The sequence below is a fragment of the Staurois parvus genome, unplaced genomic scaffold (genome assembly GCF_062004578.1).
Source record: "Staurois parvus isolate SC_StPar_1 unplaced genomic scaffold, SC_StPar_1.0 ptg000283l, whole genome shotgun sequence".
In the NCBI taxonomy this organism is placed as follows: Eukaryota; Metazoa; Chordata; class Amphibia; order Anura; family Ranidae; genus Staurois; species Staurois parvus.
In genome coordinates, this window is record NW_028318079.1 from 4,591,066 (window position 1) to 4,618,285 (window position 27,220).

Below are 27,220 nucleotides of genomic sequence, written 5' to 3' on the forward strand. Positions count from 1 at the left end.
CCAAACATACATAGAGGGGTGTCACTTGACCCAAGATTATGATCTAAACTGGTATAACTGGGAACACTCAAATCCATTTAACAGGTTATTCAAGTAATAAAAAGGGGAAACAATAAATACATAAACCCACACAAGAGGGAGTGCAGCCAGCAGATAATAGATGAGTATAAATGTAGGGCACCATTATGTGACCCAATAACACTTATAAAGAGCATTATTGGGTGCTATGATAAACATACTGCCGTCCAGACCAAACAGGAATACATGCTGACTCCAAACTCCTTAGTAGCAGTGAAAACCCCATATAAACTAAAAAAAGGTAAAAGAAAAACACAAAGATATAAGCAATGAAAAATTCATGGCTTGATGGACAACAGGGACTAACCATCCAAAGCTCAAGAACAGGAAGAGACAGCGGAGCCAAAAGTGATTACCTGAAAAGGTCGAGGCTGTGGCAAACAATCCTTTCCCCGTGTGACAGCAAACCATACCCCCATTGCATACCTTACATTTGATCCCAGCTACGTGCTCCCCATTCATATTTAATTTAGCATCTGGCGGAAGGAGTTTCCCAGCATCAACTTTCTTTGAGTATCTGAAAAGACACGGGACTGAATCCTAATATCCAGAAAGGAATTTGATGCTGGAAAAGTGTGCAACAAAAAATATGTCGTTTAGGAACACACACACCTATCAAGATGGCAAATTTTTTGTGGTAAATATCTTGTGGTAAATACATCTCTACTACATAAAGGCTAATTGGTTGTGTTTACCCTTCCCAAATCCAAAAGTTCCCAAATTGGTTGGGTTTGTCCCCTAAACCAAACGCTTCCTAGATGTTGTGTTTGCCTTCAAGTTCTATTCAAAAATAGATGTAGAAAAAAAACTATCATAGTGTAACATAATTTATAGAAAGTTAAACAAATTAATAAAAATAAATATAAATAATATGTTTATAAACATTATTTCACTATCTAAGGCTTCTTTTTCTTTGTAAATGTATGGAACAGTTATGATGGAGAATATCTGTGATGAGAATTGAAAGGATCTGAATAGCTATCTTATCATACCATGGTACTTATCCCAAGATTGGAAACTTTATTAAAAAGAGAGATTGACTGCATGCATTTTTGACCTTCTTATCCACTAAGTAGACAATTTTGGATGTTGAGCATTTTTCTTATAGAAGTGGTGGATATGACAAATGATAGAATGTATTTATTGTGAAGCCACATGATTGATATACTTTGCTTTATGGACTTTATGGTAAAAAAACTATTATAGACATTTATAATCTGATTATTGATAAAGTTATATAAAAAGATCATATATGATTTTATGTATTTTTCACTTTTATATATATCCGTTTCAGTTGAGAATACTTATGATAGCTATGAAGTATTAATATTTATTTCTTAATTTATTCACAAACATATTTATTTACTTTAGCACCACCTATATTCTTTTATATGTGTATTGTACATTTTTAGGTGTGCAGTTGAGATGACTGTATTTCATAGATTAAAGGGTATGTACACCCTAATAATGAACTATTCTGAAAGTAGAAGGAAAGGCTAAACAATAATACGCAGTCTAAATGTTGCCTCCCCATTGCTTTGATATTCAGTGCATGCAATTTCTAACAAATCATAATGTAAATACCCTTTTTTAAAGTTTTTTTCAATGCAGTTGACATACTCGTTGGAGCTTTGCAGCCACCTGACCATATTAAAAACCTGTATAAAAGGTAATTCCATTGGTAATTAGTAGAAAATATATGCATTGAATATCAGAGCAATGGGGAGGCAACATTTCAAAGTTCTGTTATCACCAAAGTTGTGTTTAACCTTTTCTTGTCTATTTATTGTTCAATTTTGGTCTGTTAAATATGCCATTAAAAGGGTTTCACGTGTTGCAAGAATCTCCCTTCCTGGAATGAATCCTTGAAAATGTTGGCTGTCATAGATGTTCTACTTAAACCTAGAGGAAGCAGACTGCAGTTTCCCCCCTCAATGGAGGCAGTAAGTGACTTATTGGGTGGGAAGTCAACGTAGAAACATTTTCATGCTATCCTGTCTTGAATACTAAGATTGAGATAAACTAGAACCTCAAGTGTCAAGGAGCCAAATTCGAAGTTTTAGTGAGTGCCCAGCCAGCATAGCACTGTGGTAGAAGCACCAGAGAGTCTAGAAAGGTGTGCAGAAGACCAGAAACTATGTTCTATAAAGCAAATCAGAGACTGTGTTATATGCAGAAACCTTCAGGTAACCTGTACTACCTACACCTTTCTTCCTACTCTCCATGCTCTAGTGCAATAAACTACAAAAACCCTCACTAAATCCTGAGCAGGGGTGGACTGACCATTTGGAAACTCGGGCACTGCCCGAGGGCCTGGGGTCAGTGGGGGGCCCCATGAGATGCCCCTGGTACCTTTTTCATAGGCTTTTTTGAGTTTGGGCAAGGACACAGGGGCCCCATGATCCCCTATTGCCCGGGGGCCCTATGAGTTGTCAGTCCGCCCCTGATCCTGAGATAAGAATAACTCCGTGATATATACGTGCCTGGAGACTTATTGCCAGGCACGTATGAGTGTGAGTGAGTGTAGAACATTTCAATGTATCTTTTTGTCAGCTGAAGATCAATGTTTAGTCACATCTATTGAAGATCAGCACAAATAGTGTTACAGTATATCTAGTAGTAGTCATGTTCAGCTGAACTTGTTCTGTACTATTGAAGACATTTCATAGCTTATGCAAGCCACGTCTTCAATTTTAATGAGTGTCAGGAAGATATGCCAGCATTTAAAGCAGGGTTACTCAAGTCATGGCCCATGGGCCACATGTGGCCCACAAAGCACTCTGATGGTGCCCTCAAACCAAGGAAGCACATGTCCTGAGTCGACAACCCAATGATCACGATCTGTGCTTGCAGACCCGTCATTCCCAGAACATCAGAGTTCATCGAGCCAGTACCAGCAGTGGAGGAAGCAGGCAGCCGCAAAGGGAGCAGGAGCTGCATAAGCCAATGCTGACGCCAAGCTCACTTCGCCTAGGATCTGTCTAACAGACTGGAGATGGAGAGCGATTCAAGCAGGAGCTGGAAGAGGAAAAGAAGGCCAGTTTATTAAACACCTATACTGTGCTTTTGCAATGGGCATGTTAACACCTATAAAACTATTAGGCTGCTATCACAATGATCCACGGGTGCAGCACAGTGAACCTGTGGTATTCCTGCAGGTTAGCTGCACTAAGCCATAGCCTTCTATTATATCCTGAGGCTTTAGCATGCTTTCAGAAAGAGCACCATACCCACAAGATGTAATAGATGTCTATGGCAAAGTGGAGCTAGCCCTAAGGAAAGCCGCAGGTGCACTGCAGTGCACTTATGATGCAGGTAACCCACAGCGCATCAATGTGAAGCAGTCTTATAGGAGTCTCAGAACAGTAAGGGCTCATTTACTTTTGCGGTTTGGGGAGCAGTAAAGTTCCATAGTTGAGACGTGTTTTTACTATACTCCCAACCACTGGCCATGTCACATTCTGTTTTACACTTGGGCAGGAGGGGCGACAGGGGTGGCATATACAGGAACCAATCCTCTCCATGTTCCTCCTGCAACCAATGGAAGTCAGATTGCCCTCCTCTCCTTTTTCTTGGTGAAAACTGTCTGAGAAGATATTTACTTAATTTTAAAGAGAATTCATATTGTGTTTAGAGGGCAAAAAGTGAAGGGATATCTCCTAAATGGGAACAGAAAGCCTGAAGAGGTATTTACTAATACATCATTAATTTTGTTTTTGAATTAAGGCAGTGTAACTATCTACATTTGACTTGGTATCAGCCTCTTACAGTCTCTGTACAGCACAGCTCAGACTAGGAGAGGGAGAAGCACCACAAGAAGCCAATCAGTTGTGCTGTAGTTCAAGAAGCATGCTTATAGAAGGAGAGAGCAGAGTGAAAGAGAGTTGAGCCAATCAAACTGCTGCTTCTCTTTTTCACCATCCATACATAGGCTGGAAAAAGGTCAAGAACAGTTAATTAACTGCAGCAGTGTGAAGTCAGGTCTTTTGCCCTGCCAGGTGGGACTGTGCTTTGTGACAGAGCTATGTAAATATCATAACTGGATGAACAGAAATACAAATCCCTTGGCGGGTAAAAAAAAACTCCCTTGTATGCATTTTATCTGTAGGTTTAGCTGCTTGCCTGGTGCCTAGAAGAAGTGACTCACTTCTGAAAAAGGGTTTGGACTTTGGATATATTAATACAGAAAAAAATGTAAAGGTGAACCAACACTGGACACCCTCCCCACTAGCCTGGTCTCTATTCTATTTACCTCCGGGGTTGCCAAACTGTATCCGCACAACCACTCCAGTGGTCCAAAGATTGGAAATTCCCAGTCTTCTCCCTCTTCTCCATGCAGCTCTGCCAGCATGGACCAGAGAGATCCTGATTGGTCAACACCTGCATAGTGCATTGATTTAGTCCATCCCATAAGTGCTGCAGAGAGAAAAGAGAGAAGAGCAAGAGAAGAACCCTAGCAATATCACCAACCTCATCTTGAGATATCACCCAAATTGTCCACCCTAGCTTCTCTCAAGGTATCTTACTCTCTAGCTCCCTTGCTCCCTCCTCCCATGCTTGCCTTCAGGACTTCTCCAGAACCTCTCCTGTCCTCTGGAACTTCCTACCCCAGTATGTCCAGTTAGCTCCTACCTTGTCCATTTGTCATGATCTGGAATCAGGCTTAGAAAGAGGTCAGTAGCTACAGTAGTAGCGAGGCACCCACCAACCAGATTGTTAAGTACAAAAGCAGACCACCCTGTCGGATGACACGGTCTCACCTGAGGTGCGGAGTCTAAGTACTAGCTAGTATTCACCAGAGATTCTGATCGTGGAGATGGGTTTTGCTGCGTGTTAGTACCAGGTCGTGGTTCTCAGGATCGCCCCACCAGGACATGAGGAAGCTGAGCTTCAGTAGCAGGTAGGGTTCAAGCAGATGTGTAGTCAGTAAAGGTTGGTAACAAATGGTCGAAGGTTGGGATTAAGCAGAAGCGTAGTAGAGAACCAAGCCAAAGGTCAGTAACGAGTGTTAGCAAAGATATGGACAGCAGCAGCAGTGACAACAGCGAGATACTGGCTGGAGAAGAGCACAATAATCTGGCCAAAAGGAAGTGCAAAGGCAGGAAGTTCTTAGAAGGAGAAAGGGGTTCAATGTCCATGACAAACAAAGTTCAAGGCAGGATTATATAATGAATTGTCCTGGGAGCTATCCAGCATTCCAGGTGACTTCAGCAAGAAGAGAAATTAGCAGACACACCAGAGGTCTAGGGTTCATATCCAGGCCCTGGCACTTCTTTTTGGGGAGCCTTGAAAAGTAAATTATTCAGGCAAGCTTTCCCCTCCTCCGCCTAAAAACATCCCCTGCAGCTATCACATTTTGTACCACCTCCCCCTTCCTTTATATTGTTACCTTAATGAGCAGGGCCCTGCTCTTCCTTTTGTATTGAACTGTATTGTCACTGTATTGTAGGCCTTTATATTGTAAAGCACTGCTCAATCTGTCGGCGCTATATAATTCTTGTATGATAATAATAATTTCAAATCCTGGACCACTGGAGCGGCTGTAGGGGTGCTGACAGCTCAGTGTGGTGGAGAGGTTGTCCGGTGTTACTTCATCTTTATATTTTTTCTGTAAAGGTGAACTAACCCTTTAAAGCACCCAAGACAAAACAGAAGCCAAAGGCTATCTTAACGTGGAGTTCCACTCACGCTGTCAAAAAATAAAAGTCAGCAGCTACAAAAACTGTAGCTGCTGACTTTTAAAAAACAGCCACTTACTTGTCCCTCGGTCCCGTGGTATGTCCCCCGCAGCCCCGTTTCACCGGCCGTCCTGTATTCCAGGAGGCCGGCATCTTCAGTGTGGGCACCCGGCAGTGACAGCTTGCAGCTTCACAGCCAGGTACCCACTGTGCATGTGTGAGTAGCACTGCGCTTCATGAATGGTCCTGTAATCTTCTGGGACCTGCCACGTGTCCCAAAAGACTACAGGGAGGGAGGACATCTTCCGCTTCCGATCGCCTAGGCAATCGGACCGGAAGTGGGAGTGGGTACCTGTCAAATTTGGGTACCCGCTCCCCCTGCCCCCCAATGGTGCCAATCCTTAATGGGGAGTGGGGGAGCAGTCCTTAAAGCGGAACTTCCCCTTTTGGGTGGAGCTCTGTTTCAAATCATCAATGTCCACCTGTAACTAAAATATCACTCTATCATTTAAAAGCTGATGACAGCAAACTGGTGTCACATTTATGCAACTTCTAAATGTTGAAGAAAATGACTCAAATGTATATGACCCGGAAGGTGAAAATGACTCAAATGTATATGACCCGGAAGGTGAAAATGACTCAAATGTATATGACCTAGAAGCCGAAAATGACTCAAATGTATATGACCTGGAAGCTGAAAATGACTCAAATATATATGACCTGGAAGCTGAAAATGACTCAAATGCATATGACCTGGAAGCTGAAAATGACTCAAATGTATATGACCTGGAAGCTGAAAATGACTCAAATGCATATGACCTGGAAGCTGAAAATGACTCAAATGTATATGACCTGGAAGCTGAAAATGACTCAAATGTATATGACCTGGAAGCCGAAAATGACTCAAATGCATATGACCTGGAAGCTGAAAATGACTCAAATGTATATGACCTTAAAACCGAAAATGACTCAAATGTATATGACCTAAAAGCCGAAAATGACTCAAATGTATATGACCTAAAAGCCGAAAATGACTCAAATATATATGACCTGGAAGCCGAAAATGAATCAAATGTATATGACCTGGAAGCCGAAAACGACTCAAATGTATATGACCTGGACGCCGAAAATGACTCAAATGTATATGACCTGGAAGCTGAAAATGACTCAAATGTATATGACCTGGAAGCCGAAAATGACTCAAATGTATATGACCTTAAAACCGAAAATGACTCAAATGTATATGACCTAAAAGCCGAAAATGACTCAAATGTATATGACTTAAAGCCGAAAATTACTCAAATGTATATGACCTGGAAGCCGAAAATGACTCAAATGTATATGACCTGGAAGCCGAAAATGACTCAAATGTATATGACCTGGAAGCCGAAAATGACTCAAATGCATATGACCTGGAAGCTGAAAATGACTCAAATGTATATGACCTTAAAACCGAAAATGACTCAAATGTATATGACCTAAAAGCTGAAAATGACTCAAATGTATATGACCTAAAAGCCGAAAATGACTCAAATATATATGACCTGGAAGCCGAAAATGAATCAAATGTATATGACCTGGAAGCCGAAAACGACTCAAATGTATATGACCTGGACGCCGAAAATGACTCAAATGTATATGACCTGGAAGCTGAAAATGACTCAAATGTATATGACCTGGAAGCCGAAAATGACTCAAATGTATATGACCTAAAAGCCGAAAATGACTCAAATGTATATGACTTAAAGCCGAAAATTACTCAAATGTATATGACCTGGAAGCCGAAAATGACTCAAATGTATATGACCTGGAAGCCGAAAATGACTCAAATGTATATGACCTAAAAGCCGAAAATGACTCAAATGTATATGACCTAGAAGCAGTTTCTAGTAATATTAATTCCAACAGTGTTTTTGTGTGTGAAATATGCCTAAACCAGCAAGCACTCAGGACCTTGGAAAATGTAATGGAAATTCCAGCACACGTATAATGACTTTAAATCTATCAGCCAGTGTGATATACAATGCTAGCCTTTAAAGACCTCGGCAGCCTCACACAACACTTTGCTGCATTCTGGACCAGAAGAGGCTACAGATGAAGCTGCAGTGCTACAGAGAGCCCCCAGACACAAACATTCAGTAGCAGTCCTGATAATTACCATATTAAATTACAATGTATCTCAGGGCTTACTGCAGTAAGCTGGGAAAGCGAAGAGTAACAGAGGACATTTAAACTGGCCTTTTGCAGTTCTGCATGTATGATTTATTTGTATTGGGGGGATAAAATGCCATTTGGACAAATAGTGATTAAACAACGCCCCCTATGTGTGACATGTGGTATATGAAAATAGGTTTCCTTGCCGAAATATCAGAGCAGATTTGTAAGAATGAATTCTCTGTTATCCAAGAAGTTGCAAATAGAGAAAGTCATTGATGATTTTATGCAAAAAAATGTCATACACACATCAGTAAACAGCATTTTCAGCAGTAAAATATTACTGTAACGCTGGCTATGCAGAAAGAAATGTTGGCTGTTGAAGTAACGTGCAATGTTTTGCACAATAAAATGCATTTTGTTCAGAAGCCCGTTTGCTTTGAATAGACTGTCAACACGCAGGAAAACAGATGAAGACATAGCTGTGCAATGCAATGCCCCCGTGTTTTCATATCTGCCGTACATTATACAATTGTCCTTGTTCAATTTCCTTTAGATTTACCTTCAACTATACAGTGCAAAGGCATGCCCGACTGCATACAAATTGAAAGTGTTTAGGTTTGACCTTACATTATATGGAAACTGTAGAAGAAAATTGTGTAATGTATAGCTAGCTTAAATGTGGTGCACGTTTTGTATTGGGCTATATACAGTGCATATAAAAAGTCTACACACCCCTGTTAAAATGTCAGGTTACTGTGATTTAAAAAAATGAAACAAAGATAAATCATTTCAGAACTTTTTCCACCTTTAATGTAACCTATAAACTGTACAACTCAATTGAAAAACAAACTGAAATCTTTTAGGGGAAGTAACCATAAAAAACTAAAATATTGTGGTTGCATAAGTGTGCACACCCTCTTATACCTGGGAATGTAGCTGTGTTCAGAATTAAGCAATCACATCCAAAATCATGTTAAATATGAGTCAATACATCCCTGCCATCATTTGAAGTGCCTCTGATTAACCCCAAATAAAGTTCAGCTGTTCTAGTAGGTCTTTCCTGTCATTTTTTTAGTCACATCCTACAGCAAAATCCATGGTCCGCTGAGAGCTTCCAAAGCAGCAGAGGAATCTCATTGTTAAAAGGTATCAGTCAGTAGAAGGGTACAAAAGAATTTCCAAGGCATAAGATATACCATGGAACACAGTGAAGAAAGTCATCATCAAGTGGAGAAAGTGTGGTGCAACAGTGACATTACCAAGAACTGGACGTTCCTCCACAATTGGTGAAAAGACAAGAAGAAAACTGGTCTGGGAGGCTGCCAAGAGGCCTACAGCAACATTAAAGGAGGGGCAGAAATATCTGGGAAGTACTGGCTGTGTGGTACATGTGATAACAATCTCCCGTATCCTTCATATGTCTGGGCTATGGGGTAGAGTGGCAAGACAGAAGCCATTTCTTATGAAGCAAAACATCCAAGCCAGGCTAAATTTTGCAAAAACACATCTGAAGTCTCCCAAAAGCATGTGGGAAAATGTGTTATGGTCTGATGAAATCAAGGTTGAACTTTTTAGCCATAATTCTAGAAGATATGTTTGGTGCAAAAACAACACTGCACATCACCAAAAGAACACCATACCCACAGTGAAGCATGGTGGTGGCAGCATCATGCTTTGGGGCTGTTTTTCTTCAGCAAGAACTGGGGCCTTAGTCAAGGTAGAGGGAATTATGAACAGTTTAAAATACCAGTCAATATTGGCAGAAAACCTTCAGGCTTCTGTTAGAAAGCTGAACATGAAGAGGAACTTCACCTTTCAGCATATCAACTAGCCAAAGCACACATCCAAATCAACAAAGGAATGGCTTCACCAGAAGAAGATTAAAGTTTTGGAATGGCCCAGCCAGAGCCCAGACCTGAATCCAATGGAAAATCTGTGGGGTGATCTGAAGAGGGCTGTGCACATGAGATGCCTGACAGATTTGGAGTGTTTTTGCAAGGAAGAGCGGGCAAATATTGCCAAGTCATGATGTGCCATGCTGATAGACTCATACCCAAAAAGACTTTCTTTCAATAAAGTATTACTTTATTATTTTAGTTTTTTATTTTTACTTCCCTCCACCTAAAAGATTTCAGTTTGTTGTTCAACTGAGTTGTACGGTTTACTTGCCTACCAGGCACTTATACCCCCTTATTTACCAGGCCAATTTTCAGCTTTCAGCACTGCCGCACTTTGATTGACAATTGCGCGTTCATGCAACATTGTACCCATATGAAATTTTGATCATTTTTTTCTCACAAATAGAGCTTTCTTTTGGTGGTATTTAATCGCCACTGGGCGCTTTACTTTTTGCGCTATAAATACAAAAAGTGCAAAAAATATGAAAAAAAAAAAGTTTCTTTGTTTCTATTATAAAATTTTTCAAACAGGTAATTTTTCTCCTTCACTGATGTGCGTTGATGAGGCAGCACTGATGGGCACTGATAAGCGGCACTGATGGGCACTGATAGGCAGCACTAAAGGGCACTGATAGGCAGTACTAATGAGGTGGCGCGGATAGGCAGCACTGATAGACAGCACTAATGAGGTGTCACGGATAGGCGGCACTAATATGCAGCACTGATAGGCGGCACTGATAGGTGACACTGACGATGGGTACTGATAGATGGCACTGACTGGCATCACTGCTGGGCACTGACTGGCTGCACTGACTGGCACAACCCCTGGGCACTGACTGGTGGCACTGACTGGCAGCACTGGTGGGTGGCACTGGTGGGTGGGCATAGGTGGGTGGGCACAGGTGGGTGGCACTGCTGGGCACAGGTGGGTGGCACTTCTGGGCAGAGGTGTGTGACACTGCAGAGTGGCACAGGTGGGTGCACTGCTGGGCACAGGTGGGTGATCTGCTGGGCACAGGTGGGCGCAGCTAGTGGGCGCACTGCTGGGCACAGGTGGGCGGAGCTTGCGGGTGGCACTGCTGGGCACCGATCATCAGGGCACTGATCATCAGTGCCCTGATGATCGGTGCCGATCCTCGCTCTGACAACTGCCGGTTCTCGGCAGTACTTTCCTCACGATCTGACAGCGTGAGGAAAGTGCAGCCGAGAACCGGCACTTGCATTTTCCTCTGATCAGCGTGTCATTGGAAACCGCTGATCACGTGGTAAAAGGCCGCTGTGATTGGCCTTTTACCACATCACGTGATCAGCTGTGGCCGTAGGACACAGCGTTCACGGAGATCGCTGGGTGTGCGCCCCCTGGGGCGCGCAGGAGAGCGCATTCTGGGAGGACGTCATATGACGTCCACCCAGAACTGGCCGGCCGCAGTGTAGCCGTCATTCGGCTATCTGCGGTCGGCAGGTAGTTAAAGGAAGAAAAAGTTCTGAAATGATTTATCTTTGTCTCATTTTTTACATCACAGAAACCTGAGATTTTAACAGATTTTATATCCACTGTAGGTGTATTGGGTGCCTTTTAAAATAGATGACCTATACCCATCTATAGGAAATCTATAGGAAATCTATGTGTAGCACTACCCCCGCTGGGGCTGCTTGATATTGCTTGTCCCCAATGGTTGCCCTGACCTTGCAAGCCTCCCGACACCTCTGACACTTTGGGTTCAGACATATTTCAACAGTATAGAATAATAATGCAAGAGACACAATTCTTTAGTAACACCTCTATATTAGACGTAAAAAGAATAGATTACAGAAGTAATGGGTTTAGGATATACAATCCCAGTTAACGCATAAAAGCAGAACACTGGTAAAATAGGAATAATCAACTAGCAACGTTGAACAATTTATACAGTCATGATTAGTAAGCTTCAACTATTTAATTGCAAAGCCAGCAGGAAAAGGGGTAAGAAAAGGCTTGTTGACTTATCAGCTCCCTCTGTGCCACTGACACCACAACACGGCATGCAGAGAATTATGTAAATTTATACTCTGACCTAAATAGATATGTACCCTAAATTGAATAACAATAGCCTTAGGAAAGGTCCCCTTACCTAGAGATTGCAACCAGAGCCCTGCAATGTTTAAAGTTCCTGATATGATAGTATCCGCTGTCTTCTGCTAGCAATGGTGGGGGCCATAAGTATTAGTGAATACTTGTAATTCAATGAAGTTAAACAGAAAAGCCTCAAAGCAAAGGTCTTTTGGTAAAAGTGTCTGAATGCAGTGTTTCTAGAGTGATGACAGAAAGAGGTTGGACATCTGCCCGCTCACCAATCCCATGGATAGCACAGCTTTCTAGGAACAGAGTTCTTTCCCAGGTTGTTTGCAAGTATGTGCGGAGTTACCACCTGATGGCCTGTCTGTGTGGCAAGCAGAGATATCTGTGTGAAGACTGGATAGTGACAGTCTTGATGCAGAGAATTTGATGCTATCCCAGTGTGGTGATTGGATTTACCGCTGTGCTGAACTGATGTGCAGAGTCCCGCAGCGGTAGGCCCGCAATCTGTCTCTGGAGGAGAGGGGCAGTCCCCCTGTGTTCTGAATCCAGTGACAGAGACAGCCCCTTGCTGTAGAATATTCAGTATCTTTTCTATCAGCATTCTTCTCATTCTCCAGCTCTCTGATAGTTGTAGTTCACTCAGCACTCAGGAATACAGGATGTATTGGCTATAGGACTACAGATCCTCTGCTGTCAAAAAAACTGAATCCACTCTTCTAACAGTAAGTTATGTAGTGGTCCCAACACTGGGGACTGGGGGTAAGGGGAGGATCAATCATAGTCTCATATACAGATGTCCCTGAATGGTATAATGATATAGCCAGCACCTGACTACATATGGCCACAGCATACACTTTCATTTTATAACATCAGCATTGTAATAGCAATACAAGCAATAGCTATTTTTAACAATTTAATATAAATTTACCAAAAAAACTACTTTCATGTTGTGAGTTCAGTCAGTCTGCTGACCATCTCTTTCCACAACTTCCTGGATTCCTTGTATGCTTTGCAGCTTCTCCTCCTCTTTTTGCTTTCATTTTCTAAGGACTACATATCGTATGGTACTCTGCTGTCTGCAAGCAGTGATTCCTGTACTGATGCCACCTCTTGAAACTCCTCTTCTCAGCACCTCTGTAGTTCAGAAGGCAGGCTCTGTGAAATGTGTGACACAGCAGTGCTTACTCACAGGGCATAGTGACCACATGTCACAGAATTCAAAAAAGTAATTTTGTGGGGAGCTTCACAAAGTAAGTTTACGAACGTCAAGATCATATATTCAGATTATTAGGAGCAGGCTACAAATAATTGAAATGCAATGCGGAAATGAATATACAGTATCATTTTAAATATTGGCTATAGATATATTTTATTGGGAAAATGTAGTGTAACATTTTCTTCATCTTTAATAATTGTTATGTGGTTTTCACATTTTTGCATCAATGTTCCTCCATATTTTTGATATGATGTTTAAGTGAACCATAGGGGGTGGAGTAACAATGTTACTTTACAGAAGGGACTTTAGGAACCTTTAACTATCTACCCTACTTTCTTGCCTGTCTTGATTCGCCATTAGAAGAGTATCTTCTACCGTATATGTTTAAGGCAATGGGGGGGATTTACTAAAGTTGGTTCACCTGTGCATGGTAGCCAATCAGCTTCTAACCTCAGCTTGTTGAATTAAGCTTTAGCAATAAAACCTGTAAGCTGATTGGTTTCTATGCAGACGTGCACGAGATTCTGAGTGAACCAGCTTTAGTAAATAAACTCTGATTTGTCCTTCTCCTTGGTTCCCCTAATACAAGAGTGGCCAACCACTAGGGCAATCATGGGGTGGGACAGGGACAAGAACTCTCATGTAACCTGGTGGAGGATCAAAGGTGGGAAGGAAGCTAAGCATAGCAGACTCGAAATTTCTTCTTTAAAGCTACATTAACATGAGCGATTTGGTCCACACAAAGTGCATTCAGCAACAATCTTTTTAAGTCCGTGAATGTGCGAAAAAACGAAAAAACCCGTAAGCGTACAAAAAACGTGCCAGTGCAAAACCAACACAAGAAAATGCACTTAGGGGTGTGCTTTGTCCACCCCCCCAAAGAGGTTGGATCTCTACCCTGATCCCCCGGGGCACAAAGCTCCTGACAGGGACAAGTTCCCATGTGGTCCACCTAGCCAAAAGGCCTGGCAGACCCCGTTCCTTGTGGCCAGCCGAAGCCAGCCACCAAGTACTTGGTAAGGGGGCTCTCTCGAAGAGAAAACCCCCTAGGGACAGGGGAGGAAGGAACCCAAAGGCCACAAATCCTCCCCCTAGACTTCAGGGTAGGCCCGAGGACCCATACCCTGCGATCCGTGAGAAGAAAAACACACACATAAGTGAAAATTGACAAACGTGAGGAGAAAAATAAATTAAATAAATAAGTAAAAATAAAAAAGTGGTCGTGCAATTGTGCACTGGCTAGGCCCTGAGGCCCGTAGCAAAAAAATTGCCCTGGACTTAGCCAAAAGGCCTAGCCCTAAAAGGCGCAGTGCAGGAAAAGTGTTTGAAGTAGTGACCATGTGCACGTTTCACACGTTGGGGTCCCACACCCAAGTGTTACTAGAAGCACCCCTGAGGCAACCACTCTCAGGGGGCACTGGTTCGCGGACTTTCTGCCTCCCCGGCCCCTGGCCAGACAAGGTAGATCCGTTCAAATAAGGAGGTACTGGGCCCCTCTGGCGTTCCTGGGGGGAATTACTCCCGGGTCCCAACAGCCTGTGGGCACCTCAGTTTCTGTTCTGCCCTGTATTACCCATCAGGACCCCCATCATACCAGCAGGGGTACTATACAACCAATCATCCTCGCAAGCAGGAATGATGGTGGAGCACCCCTACTGGACACTGATAAAAACAGATACTACACTTGATCTTAGCCAAAAGGCCACAACCGCCACAGGTAATCAGTGGAAGTGCAAATACTCACGGATAGCTGCCGCTGACCTATCATCAAAGTGTACAGGCTTGGCAGCCGCAGCTAGCTACTCATGGGTGGCAAAACAACAGCAGAAATCAGAAATTTCCTAGCCTCTGTGTTCAACAATTGTTGAGATATCTGTCAAAAAGGGAGTGCATTGTTTTCAATGAGTCAGTTGACTCACAGACTATGTAGCACTCCGAAGTAGATAACAGAGCCTGAATATGTGATTACCAAATATAGCTACACCCATATTTATACCATTTATAGCATTTTAAAACATTTTGACCATTTTATTTACAGGAAACAGATGCAAACTTTCTGTTATGCAATTTGTATGGTCTTTTTTCGTTAGGTTTTTATATATATCCCTAAAAAAAGTCTCATGCTTTCTGCCACATCAAGGAAGTCTCACTTGTTTTGTTCAGCTCAACCATATGACAGCAATGCAGTCTTCATCAGCTCACACCAACATTCATTGTGTGCTCCTTATCAGAGCCTTACTTGTCATCGATCCTTATACTGTATATGGTTCCTTCCAAATGAGCATTGCCACAAAAATTTCCTGGTATGCAAAACTGCCCAGTTTTATGTATTTTATTAAAGACTATTCTACCCTGGAAGCAATTTACATCAACAGCCCTCAATCCCCGTGTAACACCTACTACATCCCCTGGCACAGGGATGGATTAAGATAGAATGGGTCACATGGAGACAAAGTGGTATCATTGCTCTCACCCCCACCAGCATCTTAACATCCCTTCATTTGATATTGATTAGGACTGCAATAAGCCTTAACATCCAATTGCATGTATGTACTGCCATGATCTTCTCAGGCACCAACTGCCTTCAAATGCATCTTCCTTGACTGGGAGGTGTACATGTTTGACAATTAGTGCTGTACTTCTGGTTGCAGGAGCATGAAAGTGAGCTTCTTCATACCTTGTGAATGATCCTACTCTGCCTTGATATCCTCAACCCTTAAACATCTCTGACCTAATTTATTATGTTCACCAACACGCACACTTTTGCTAGCCCTTAAACCTGGTACACACTAGAAAGTTTTTTTTATTCAACCCTTTCAATCCCAACACAACCCATTCAATCGCCTAAGCGATGTTAGAGCGACAATCCTCCCCGGTGTGCCTTTGTGTTCTGTCTGGGGGAGTGCCCAACGCCACAACACACTGAGCCATCAGCTGCCATTGGCTGGGTCAGATGTTGGTTTTCCAGCATGCTTATTTGTCAGGAGCCGGGTGCAAGACCAGCTTTTATAGAGCAGATAGCTGTACACTTGGACTGAAAGTCATCCAGTTGATGCTGAACTAGCCAATTTTGGTTGATTTTTGGCCCTTGTATTTATAAAATACAAGAAAAATCCAGTATGCAATAGGTGGCCAATTTTTAATAACTTTTAATAATATGTTAGCTTGGAAACAAACTTTGCCAAATGGAAACCATCTTTTTCTTCTTAGAATATACTAGATTAACAACATTTCCCAATGAATAGGTCTCATTGACAAACAGAAGAGTATTTGAATAAATGCTACACAGTATACATTTGTCTTATCTGCATGTTACCGCATGCTAAACAGGCTTCAGTTAAAGATTTAAAAGAAAATTAGAGCACTAGATGTCTCTGGATATGCTTTCTCCCTTCATGCATTATCCAGGTACTTTTATACACATCTCTCTGGCCACTTAAAAGCTTCTTTGACTTCTTTTTTTTTTAGTCTGTGGGTTTTCTTCCTCTGTTTTGAAGTTCTGCCTCCAGTACCTGCTCTGATCTGAGAAATGCCATTTGGATAAGAGAGTCCATTATACCTCTCATTAATGGTGCATCAACAGTGTGGAATCAACAGGATAATGCAGGACAAAAATGTGTAAAATAGACACAAACCAAAAAAGAAAAAAGTACAGAACTTTAAAAATCAGAATTGGTCTCTCTCTTTCTCTCTCTCTTTCTCTCTCCCTTGGAGATTAAATTAAGCCCAGTTCACAAAGCTTTACACAAGGATAAAGATCTCTATTTTCAGCCCTGTGACTGTCATTATCAAATTTTATTGGACATTCACTGAAGATTACTGTCACATTTTTGAGACTAGGGATCCTTATCCAGGTATGTTGGCTTCATGAATTGATCCTATTAAGTAGGTGTAAACCCTACCTGGATGACATTTAGCTAGCTAAAGCACTGGGAATCTTAACCAATTGCCGTTTTTTTTATTTTAATAAAACACTGTTGTCAACTTTTTTTTTTGTATCCTTTCTCTGCATCTCGGTGCTGCTGATCGCCTTTTTCAGCTACTTTCTGTCCATCTGCATTCACTCCAGCTTGGGCTGCACATCTATGATCTGCAAAGGAAACAGAGCAGGGTGCCAGATTAGTGTATGGTTAAGAACAACACTTAAATGCCATTTCTCACTTACATTGGAAAGAATTGTAGATTGCTCCAGGTGTCAGAGGTGCGATATACAGCTCACCGCAATCTGGATGGACTGATAGGGCTGCAGGGCACAAGCAAGATGGTAAATTGGTGTTGTCTCTCCTCTCACTCTTGGCACTAACCGGAAGGCAGACAGGAGAACGTGACAGGCTGTGCGGGGGGGTCGACCGCAACGTGTTTCCGAGGTCCTGCCTCCTTTTTCATGCTGGCCCATCTGGGGAAAAGATGGAATTTTAGAGCTGTCAGAGCAGCCGGTTAGAGCTAATCAGATGGGAGTGAGCGGAGCCATCCATGGAACTACTAGCATCAATAGAAAAACACATGAATGGAAAATATCAATGTTAATGGTAGTAGATATCAATGTTAAGTGTGGCTCAGGGGTAAGCACCAGGTAAGATTGAATAAGTAGCCATACAACCACTGGATCAAATCAATCCTTACACAGGATAGCAAGAACACGATGTTAATAAACTAAAATAACAGTGTGTATATCATTTACATTTTGTAAACAGATCTATCACACATGTAAAATATTGGATATTAAAAACAAATCAAAATTAAGGTAATAAATAAACTGGTGTATGAACCCTCAGATAAATATACATCTAAACATAGAAAAGCAAGACATTCTTAAAAACATATACGGTACTTTTTATCATTGCAACACTATTGCAACAACAACCAATTGGATCTTTCCTTCACCCACATGTGGAGCCCTGAGTCACTGGTATTTTTAGATCTAGAATTGTCCCACATCGAAGGTCGTATCATATCCAAGACCCATTTTAAACCTTCTGCAGGAAATTCTTACCTGCATTTCAAAAGCTGTCACCACCCCAAATGTATACAGAACATCCCCAGGGGGCAGTTCTGCAGGTTGAAAAAGGACTGGCTTTGATGGCCAAGACCGCCGCCATGCATTATGATGTCACTTACATCAAAGATGTGATGACATGTATTCCAACATGTTTCGTCCAATCAGCTCGGGCTCTCTTACCCTACTGTGTTGGCTGGATTGGTCTGAAGCAATATATACACATGATTACACCTGGTATGCACGCAACATTGTAAATAGCATTATACCTTGTGCCCACATCCCGGACTACTTGGACTGGCTTTGATGGTTACCATTATGGGTATTGTGTCATAATTCATCAAACACTTATTTTTATTAACTGTGTCCACCGGACTTACTTGCTCTGTATTTTTTTGTGGATGGACTTCACCCTATTGCTCCATTAACCTCTTCAGTTCCAGTAATTAGGACATCTTTAGGGTATGTGGATGTGCATGGTGTGTGAATGCTGGCTGTACAGCTGCCCATGATGACAAGACAATGTGGTCTTTTTATAGTATTTGGTGTGGTGATGGAGAAGCAATTTATACTCTTTAGTGTAGTGTATGTTTCAATATTTATTAAAGCCTTGTGTTTTTAAAGCTGCATGATCTGCTTGGTCACCTTCCTTTTGGCCTTTCCTTAGCTTCTTTTTGTGCAGTGCTTTTGTTATCTGCCTGAGTCAATCTACCTCAATCTTGAGGTCATTATTTGTGTATTTATTACAGGTGCACTGCAATTTACCCAGCACATTGTATATTTTTCTATTTATGCCATTCTCTGCTCTCACAAAACTTACAGCTTTAGACAGGAACCAATTAACCTAGCAGCATGTCTTTGGAATGTGGGAAGAAACTGGAGTGCCCAGAGAAAACAGATGCAGGCACAGGGAGAACATGTGAACTCCATGCAGATAGTGACCTGAGATTTCAACCAAGGAACTAAGATCTGCAAGGGAGAAGTGCTGCTAGCTAGCTATCATTACCTTCATTCTGAGTGTCTTTTGGTATTGCTGCTGATGCATAATTGCTTACTAGATGAGAAGGTGATGCACTTGGTAAAGAAATGTGGGGTAAAGCCAAAATGTGGATTAGGCTTTGGATTGCATGTGGAAGGGTTAGAACATCTATCATATTTTTATTTCCTGCTTGGGAGATTTATCCACTCTTTATCAATGGAACAGGAGATGAGGGACACTTTTCAATGGGGAACCTGTTCTGGTTACAACTGCTTAAGACAGGAACCAATTAACCTAGCAGCATGTCTTTGGAATGTGGGAAGAAACTGGAGTGCCCAGAGAAAACAGATGCAGGCACAGGGAGAACATGTGAACTCCATGCAGATAGTGACCTGAGATTTCAACCAAGGAACTAAGATCTGCAAGGGAGAAGTGCTGCTAGCTAGCTATCATTACCTTCATTCTGAGTGTCTTTTGGTATTGCTGCTGATGCATAATTGCTTACTAGATGAGAAGGTGATGCACTTGGTAAAGAAATGTGGGGTAAAGCCAAAATGTGGATTAGGCTTTGGATTGCATGTGGAAGGGTTAGAACATCTATCATATTTTTATTTCCTGCTTGGGAGATTTATCCACTCTTTATCAATGGAACAGGAGATGAGGGACACTTTTCAATGGGGAACCTGTTCTGGTTACAACTGCTTAAAAAGAGATCTCCATCATTGATTAGAGATTTCCTGTTTTGACTTTAAGGCAGACCACAGATGAAGTGAATTTTTTTCCTGCAACCATAGTGCAGGAAAATATTTCACTTGGTTCCCCCATCAACACAGTTAGTGTTGACAGGGGAAGCCCTCCCGTGGAGCAATTGTGTTCTTCTGGCAGGGGGTCGGGGAAAGCTGGCAAGCTGGTTGTACCCAAGTTGATCGATCGATCAACTTGCGTACATTAAGCCTGCTCTTACATAGTTACATAGTTAGTCTGGCTGAAAAAAGACAAAAGTCCATCCAGTTCAACCATTAAAAAAAAGAACTTACAATCCTATACCCACGGTTGATTCAGAGGAAGGCAAAAAACCCCCAAAGCATGATCCAATTTGCTCCTGCTGGGAAAAAAATTCTTCCTGATCCCCCGAGAGGCAATTGGATATTCCCTGGATCAAATTTACCTATAAATGTTAGTATCCAGTTATATTCTGTGTATCCAAGAAAGAATCCAGGCCTTTTCCAAAGCAATCCACTGAGCTGGCCAGAACCAACTCTTGAGGTAGTCTATTCCACATTTACATGGTTGGAGTCACAGCTGATTCCTGATGAACCAACTGAGATTCAAACCATCTATGGCTGGCTTAAGTCAGGGACTTAGGAAAAATCTCCCCAGCAGAACACAGGCTGCAAACAATAAAAATGACTAACTATTCTGCAGTCTATCGAAAACTAAAGTTTTTGCTACATATACACTTTAAAATCAGCATAACACAGACTGACAAAGTGGTTTTGCCCATAAAAATCAGTAAAAATTATTTTTTTCAGATTTTCTGGAAAAGGCTAGCATCTGATTAGTGATTATCGGTTGTCATTAGCAAGTACCTCTACCCAAGGAGAGGTCAGATCGGTTAGTAAATTATTTTCACATCCAGTGAACATGCTTTATACTCTAATCTATAACATGTCACATCAACAAATCTTTTGATCAGACATTTCAAGGTTGAAGTACTATGACCATTAGCAGATATGTGTGTTGTCAACTGCCAGATAAAAGCGGTATGAATGGCACAGTAATATAGTAATGAGTTACGTCTATATCTAGCTAAAGATCACAGACTCCCCGTGAGAGAGTATATTTAACTGTAGACCCCCTGACACCTTGTTTCATAGGGACATTTGTATTCTACAAAAATATCTTGTTCCAACTAAAAGCATCTATTGTGCGCAGATAACATGAGATAGCAATGATTCATAGTGTTTTAAAATGAGCTTACAGCACAAAGAGAGTGGCTATGAGGACACATCAAATAAATAGGAGATTATAAAAAAGAGTGGTTATGAGGACACATCATTAGAGCAACAGGCAAACAGGGATCACATTCCCTTACAGTATATTAATAATTTTAGACATTCACAAGTGGAAAAGAGAATGTGTCTTTCTTATAGACTGCCAATGTCTATGTCTACCCAATCTATCAACTTTCTATCTGAGGCAGCTGGGTCACATAATCATTTATTTAAAATGGTTCCCTTACATATACCCAGTGAAGTGACTGGCCTCCAGTGATACACAAAGATGAAACAAATCCTCCTACATAAGTTGAACCTGTTTATCTGCAGTACTCTCTTCTCTACATCTGTTCAAAGTCCAGAATTTATCAATCTTGTCTGAGCTTTCAGAAAAACAGGAGATGGAGAGCTTAAATTATACTCTGCACAGCTCAGTGAGGAGAGCTCTGAGAGCTGATTGGAGGGAAGAGCCACCTCCCTCCACACAGCTCACAGGAACAGAGCTGAGGCTGTCAATTTGCTGGAAGTTCCTCCCCTGTCACCATTTTTCTCTTGGTGTCAGGGAAACTTGACAGAAGTGACTCATGCTGATAGCAGAGGAATGAAGCAGCAGACAGAAATAACACTTACTGCTCTTGTTGAGACGAGTACACACTATAGAGGAAAATGCTTTGTTCATATTTCAGGTCTGAGGTTTTCATGTCTGGTAGGGAAGCAGCTATACAGGGATTATGGTTGAGACTACAACCATGATCCCAGTATTGTTTGAAAGCCCCAGCGATTGTCTTTCATGTCTAAGCATTCTGAGCGGCTAAGCAGCTGCTGATTACTTTTAGGGCTTTTACGGGGTGAGACCCCCTTCCACCACCTTTACCAGGCTCTCCCGAGTGATTGGGGAGCCTGGTAAGGATGCGGTAGGCAGCATCCTAAGCCCGGCACACAACGAGAGGAACTGAAGTTGTTCCTCCCACTGTGTGACATCAGAACCCGGAAGCAACAATGATTTAGTCACTTTCGGTTTCGGTACTTTGATTACTGGCCAGCTGCTAGCCAATGAAACAGCCAATCAGACAGATATGTGTCTGATCGGCTGCTTTGGAGCCCAATGGAGAGATGGGAGGGATCTGATAGACCCCACATCTCTCCATAAAGAGTACCTGTCACTGCCTATTGCTGTCACAAGGGATGTATACATTCCTTGTAACAGCAATAAAAGTGCTAATTTTTTTTTAAAAGAAACAGTGTGGCAAACTCATGTGTCGGTCCCGCACACATATGTAAACAGTGATTGCACCACACATGTAAGGTATCACCATGAACATCAGAGCAAGAGCAGTCATTCTAGCACCAGACCTCCTGTGAAAATCAAAACTGGTAACCTGTAAAGGCTTTTAAAGTGTTGTCTATGAATAATTTAAAGTACTGTCATCATTGTCGATATTCAATGAACGTGTACAATCTTAAAGCATGACATGTTTGGTATCTATTTACTCGGTATACCATCATCGTTTATATTTTCCAAAAAAAAGTATATTATATTGTGTTTATGTTCATTAAAATTAATTAATGTGTATTTTTTCCAAAAACTGTTGCGCAAATATTCTGTGACTTAAAAAATTGCAACACCCATAATTCTATTCTCTCAGGCCTTTGCCTAAATATATAAATAATGTTTAGGGGTTCTAAGTAATTTTCTAGCAAAAAAAAATGTACATGTAGGAGAGAAGTGTCAGAAAACAAGTAGGATAGTTCTTTTGGTTCTCATCAACTCCCTAAAGTGGATTTCTTCACCTCATGATCTCTAATTAAAGTATAAGTGCACTTGAATGAACATATTTTAGGCCCAACCTGCCCAAGTGGAGTATCTCTATAATGTATCTACTTTTCTAACCAGGGGACTTCTCTGGTGACCTGCACTTTTAATGCTGGGTCAGTGCCATGCCCCATCTACCTGTTGATGGATATTCTGCTCTGTGGTATAAAAGAGCATTCATAGACTCTTAATGATGGTTCCATCTTTTGTAAAAAAAGAAAAAAAAAGTAACAAATGCAGCAACATTAATCTTATGATCAAGTTCCATTTACTACTTTTTTACATTGAAGTCTACAAAGCATGAGAACTACAAACAATGCATAAAGGGTGCAATGTATAGGAACTATCAATGTTTTCCCCCAGCCCCAGGACTGTATGGATGTTTTTGAGCTGGAAAACATTGTGGATGGACAACAGAGTGGAAAGGGAGAAGTGATCTCCAGCATGCACTGTATAGTCCCTCTGCCATGGTGTCAGATAGGACTTTCTCTTTAGTGATTCTAGACCTTAATGATGCTAAATTAAAATGATAACAGAATGCTGCTAGAAGATGCACCATACGATGCCCTAAATATGGGTTTAACATAGTGAAATATGGTTAAATGGATGGATTTAGCCTTTAAAATGTAACTTTTCCCCATCTTATCATCGACAAAAGCAAACATTTTGGCTGCAGTTACATTTGAAATACTTTTCATGCCACATCTGGTGCATGGCATTGTTTAGCCAAAGGGTATGTCTGCCTCCTCCTTTAGTTGCAAATGTTGAGAGAGGACAAGTTTAGGAAGAACTAAACATGGTTTCACCCAGGAACATGGCTTGCAGTGGAGACACCAGAGGCAATTGGCTTCCTAAAGGTTTGGTTTTAAAATATTGAGGAAGGGAATGTTTTGAAAGGGTTGGTGGAGGGTCTGGTTGCTGAGTGAATCAAATACAAGGTCAGGAAATTGAAACACAAACTATCTTGTAGATTTCTGTGTATTTCCCTTTCCCTTCTATTTGATTCACTCATGTAATCCATTCATTTAGTAAGTATTAGCCCCCATTTACATGATTTTATTCCATTTTTAACTGTTTTTTTTTAATTATATATGTTCCCCTATAAAGGAATTTGTGTTTCTTTAACCCATTTTTTTCATTAATTTTTTATTCATTGGCATGTTTATTTTCATAAGTCCCCTCAGGCTAATAATAAATTCTGTATATTTGTTTCTTTCATATGTACCAGTGGGTGGCTTTCATCTGCTTGTTCTTGTAGTCTGCCCCTTTCCTTCAAATACAGGCTCAATTCCATGTGTGGGCAGGTTTGAGAAAGCGGATTCCCACCCCAAAACATGTAGCCACTCTCACCCACATCACGTCATCACGCTTTTGGCCTGAGTGATTTTATTGATACTTGAGAATTTATTCTCTATTGAGAACAGGAGATTAAGGGGGGATATGATCAACATGTATAAATACATCAGAGGTCCATATAGTGAACTCGGTGTAGGGCTATTCACCCTTAGGTCATCACAGAGGACAAGGGGGCACTCTTTACGTCTGGAGGAAAAGAAATTTAATCTCCAAACATGGAAAGGTTTCTTCACAGTAAGAGCTGTGAAAATGTGGAATAGACTCCTTCTAGAGTTGGTTCTGGCCAGCTCAGTGGATTGCTTCAAAAAAAGGCCTGGATTCTTTCTCAGATACACAGAATATAACTGGTTACTAACATTTATAGGTAAAGTTGATCCAAGGAATATCCGATTGCCTCTTGGGGGATCAGAAAGGATTTTTTTTCCCTGCAGGAGCAAATTGGATCATGCTTTGCTGGGCTTTTTTTGCCTTCCTCTGAATCAACTGTGGGTATAGGATTATAACTTTTTTTTTTTTTGTCTTTTTTCAGCCAGACTAACTATGTAACTATGTAACTTTCTTGCTTTTCACAGGGGCCGCCATCTTCATTATACACATTGCTGTTTTTCCTGTTGATTCTTCCTGGTGTTTCCTCTGATTTACTTCCTGGCTCCAAATGTTTGACATCCACCTAGAGGGGCTTGCTGCTGTACCACTTACCACTTGGCATGCTGCCACCTGCTGGAGGTTTTCCAGATATGTCTTTAGATTTATTTTACATGTGAGTGCTATATATCTCCACAATGGGACACAGATAGCGGAAAAAAAAAATCTGACAGGGGCTGTAACCCTCCTTTGCTCTATCCAAAATTAATAATAAAGTTTTACCCATAGTTCTACTTTAAATAGTGGCACGTTCTCTCCCTCTATCACTTTGTTTTGTGCAAAAAAACAAAAAACACTCATAATAAATGTGGTGGGGATCAAACAAATCTCCACCACTATTTTGGGGCTGACCTTATATAAAATAACTGCATATGCCTGTACACAGCTCTTAAAGTGACATTAAGGTGTCCTTTTATCATGCAGCGATAAATGACCGCTGCTCAGTTCTCTCGGAGAAGACAGTTCTCCTCTCAATGCCTTTTTATGAAGCGGTGTAGATCACTTCTCCGAATGAAGGGAGAAGCGATCTACAAATGCTTTCAACACTGGAAAACGGCTGCTTTTACTATAATCTTGCAAGATTACAGTAAGAGAACAATCAAACACACAGTTTACTAAGCAGCGGTAAATTATCGCTGCTTTGTTTGCGGTTCCTCTGATTCTCCAGCTCTGAGCTGGAGAATCTGGAGGGAGAACACAGATCGCCAATGAAGGGCTGAGATCGCTCCTTCATATACTGGCCATCTGTGTGCTGAGATGGATCAGCGGAAAACATGTTCTCCACTGATCATCTCTGTTTCCTAAACCACTAATGATCGGAGATCAGCAATGATCCTCAGGAACGCCACTGATCTCTGTTTCATAAAAGGACACCTGTAGGATATCCCAAATATTCAAAAATAATCAGTAGCCCTGTAAGCTATTTTTATGAAATTTTTTCTTGCTGTCATTTACTGGCTACTTGTAACATCCACTGTGAGCTCCTAAACCTCTTGATTAACCTCTCACTTCCATTTGGAACAAGTAGTTTATGTTAATTGCAGTCATGTGCACTGCAAATGCACATTACATCTAGTACATCTTGGGAGCGAGCAAGAGAGGATGGCTGCATTCCTACATATAGTGGGACCATAGAGAACCAGTGTAGCCATCCTCTAACAGAAAATTAGATCACAGCAACAAACAAAAATGGAAAATGGAGGTTTGGAAGAGGATGCGAACAATAGAAAATGCATGCTTTAATAGAATGTTTCTTTTTTTAAACCATGGTTTATTGTAACTTTATACTGTTGTACTCCTGAATAGGCAGTACTAGTGTTAGTTTACCAGGATGAGCAACAATTCTCTGAAGTTGGCAGACACCTAACAAATCCTATCAGCAGAAAAACAATATTTCAGAATTGGATCCTACAAGATCCTCTTTTTTGACTCCAACATATTTTTAAAATGGAATGGATAGAGACCACGCCCATCAAAAAAGACCCTTACAAAACAATATTTCACAACATGGAAAAGCTTCATTGTACAATAAATTCATATACAAAAATGCATCTGCACTGAAGTTTCTAGTACTTAGTATCTAGAAAAAGTATGTACCTAAAACCCATCAATCCTTCGAGATTAGCATTTTAAAATTGTTGGTATTCTTCTAGAAGGCAAACTTTGCTGGTTATATTTTGAGTTAAGTATCTGGAGTTGTTTAAATTCTGTAAATATTGCACTGGAAAAAAGGAAAGGTACATTTTTATAACTTTTCAATTTTCTTCTAATACAATTCCCATCTAATAAATAAAAATATATGTAACCAAATCTGCTACCAAAATAAAGCACTATCTGCTCTGAAACAAAATGATATATATTATGTTAGGATGGATAGCAATTGCTAACAGTTTAAGATGCAAGACTGAAGTATTTACAAAAATGAAAAAAACAAATTATCTGGGATTCAAGGGGATTGGGGATTAGGAAATAAAAAGGTCCTGGGACTCAAGTGGTTAATTAGCAATGCATCACATTAAAGATATGAAAAAGTAATTTTAAAAAAAAATCTATATTGCTTATTCTATCCTAAATCACCATGATCTTACGTGATAGGTGACAGACAACCCTTAACAAGTAATATTTCTGAATAAATGAAACATGTAAAATAGGAACATCTCTATGAATCTTGATTCAGCCAGAATAATTATGACTTTTGAGTCCTCACCAAATAATTAGTATATCATTACATATATGCCATAAAATAAATTAATGAATTGTGTAAATTTAAATTCAACCTGCATGCAGAACAGAGTTTTAAAGAAGATAATTTTTCTTTAGATGTGTCTGAAAATAAATCCATAAATAAA

The 27,220-nt window shown here is 40.9% G+C and overlaps 1 long non-coding RNA gene across 1 annotated transcript in view; it reads right to left on the minus strand.

The window, feature by feature from the left end:
• Positions 1-16,200: 16,200 nt before the first annotated feature.
• LOC149458559 (uncharacterized) overlaps positions 16,201-27,220 on the minus strand; it is a 38,097-nt gene continuing 27,077 nt past the window's right edge. Inside the window, exons 2-3 of the long non-coding RNA XR_016313407.1 lie at positions 17,306-17,482; positions 16,201-17,176 (exon numbers count right to left, since the gene is read on the minus strand). This is a non-coding gene — a long non-coding RNA (uncharacterized LOC149458559). The remainder of the gene's footprint in view (positions 17,177-17,305; positions 17,483-27,220) is intronic.